The 2,103-nt window shown below is 40.7% G+C and overlaps 1 long non-coding RNA gene across 1 annotated transcript; it reads right to left on the reverse strand.

Annotated features, from left to right (window-relative positions):
* Positions 1 to 292: 292 nt before the first annotated feature.
* On the reverse strand, positions 293 to 878 carry LOC143488841 (uncharacterized). The gene is made up of 3 exons (XR_013124550.1): positions 595 to 878; positions 459 to 476; positions 293 to 387 (listed from the first exon to the last, which is right to left on the reverse strand). It is a non-coding gene; the product is annotated as an uncharacterized LOC143488841 (long non-coding RNA).
* Positions 879 to 2,103: the final 1,225 nt, after the last annotated feature.

A 2,103-nucleotide genomic window follows, 5' to 3' on the forward strand; every position in this document is an offset into this window, starting at 1 on the left:
CATGGCGTCATGCACCACATGATCAAGAACCAATCAGAATTCACCTGATACATTAAACATGCCTAACTACTGCTTGTACTCGCATTAACTATATATGTGAAATAAACACAGTAGCATTCATTTATATATTTATATATATATTTATTCCATGGAAGATAATTCCATAGAGTACCTGCAGTGGTGTAGTAAAAGGTGTAGAGGGGGTCAAAATGCAGTTAGCAAAAAGGCAAGAAGCAAGTAAATATGAGTACAAACTGCAGTGAAGTGTCCTGTAGAGAGAGAGGAGACGTCCTCGTCGGTGAAGGTGTGGGCAATCCCTTTGTTATGTCAGCAGAAAAAAGGCCTGGAGTTGATTTGAGGTGTGTTGCTTGCATTTAGAAAGTTTTGCTGTGAAGAAAACATGCAGTCAAAGGAGCTCTCCATGCAGGTGAAACAAAACAGGGTTCTTATGGACTCACCTGAAATCCATCCTTAAGCTGCAAAAACAGAAAAAACCCATCCGAGAAATTGTTACAATATTAGGAGTGGCAAAATTAACATTTTGGTACATCCTGAAAAAGAAAGAAAGCACTCGTGAACTCAATGCAAAAATACCTTAGCGCCCATGGAAGACTACAGTGGTGGATGATCGGAGAATAATCGCCATGGTGAAGAGAAACCCCTTCACAACAGCCAATCAATTGAACAACACTCTCCAGGAGGTAGGCGTATCAATATCCAAATCTTCCATAAAGAGAAGACTGCATGAAAGTAAATACAGAGGGTTCACTGCACGGTGCAAGCCACTCATAAGCCTCAATAATAAAAAGACTAGACGGCACTTTGCTAAAAAACATCTTAAAAAGCCAGCACAGTTCTGGAAGTACATTCTTTGGACAGATGAAACCAAGTTCAACCTCTACCAGAAAGATGGAAAGAGAATGGCGAAGGCGTGATACAGCTCATGATCCAAAGCATACCACATCATTCTGATCTACTAATTTCAACTGACTGTGAAAACTGCTTGTTCAAAAAATCCTTATTCATTGGTATATAACATTTTTTTACTGTAATGCAAATAGTTACTTTCCCTGGTAATGAGTTACTTTTATTATAGAGTAATCCAGTTACTTACTCAGTTACTGAGTAGTGAGTAACAGATCAACCCTAGATATAGTAGCTCCACTCAAATATAAAAAGGTGTTACGTTTACGACGGGCAGGCATGACACAAGTGCAGAGTTTAGGGTTTTTTAATGAAAGAGGTTAACAAACACGACTATGACACAGCAAGTAGAGGGAGCTATGCAAACCAATGGGTAGAGGATATAAACAAAACGGATAAGCTAAATAACAGGGAAACATTAACGTGTAAAACAATAACAGACCAAGAAGCCAGCTACGCATACGGGGAGAAACGTACAAGAGAAGCAATAACACAGGGGAGATAAGGAAGAGGTAACACAACAGTATAAACTATAACTAAGCAGACAATGAGATGTAGAACTACTAAAGACTACAAAAGACTGGGGATATACACAGAGAAAACACAAGCGCTGAACATGGGGAAACATAAAAAACAAACAAAGGCTAGGAACGAAACAGAGAGGGAGTACAAGAGCAATAATATGAACAGACAAAAGCAAGGCAAAAGAGAAGCGAGGGACTCACACACAGGGAATGACCGACATGGGAGTAAAACACGAGGGGGTTTTTATACACAGAAACAAGACGGTGAAACGAGACTCAGGTGTACGAGACTGACGACGAGGGCGTGACAGAGGGAGGAACGAATGGGAGCGGGGAGCTAGGCGGGACCAGGGAGGAGGGAGGGGCTGGACGTGACAAAAGGCTAGGTCCAAAAAGCTCGCCCCGTGGTACACTGACCAAACTAGAAACTTAAAACAAATAGCACGTAAATTAGAGCGTAAATGGCGATCTACTAAGTTGGAAGTATTCTACTGTGCCTGGAAGGATAGCATCATTGACTACAAACGGGCACTCACTAAAGCATGCTCAGCATACTTAGCCTCACTGATAGAGAAAAATAAAAACAATCCTAGATTTCTTTTTAATACTATTTCTAAACTTACAAAAAATCAAGCAGGCGCAGAACCTCAGATTC

The sequence above is a fragment of the Brachyhypopomus gauderio genome, unplaced genomic scaffold (genome assembly GCF_052324685.1).
Source record: "Brachyhypopomus gauderio isolate BG-103 unplaced genomic scaffold, BGAUD_0.2 sc56, whole genome shotgun sequence".
Classification (NCBI taxonomy): Eukaryota; Metazoa; Chordata; class Actinopteri; order Gymnotiformes; family Hypopomidae; genus Brachyhypopomus; species Brachyhypopomus gauderio.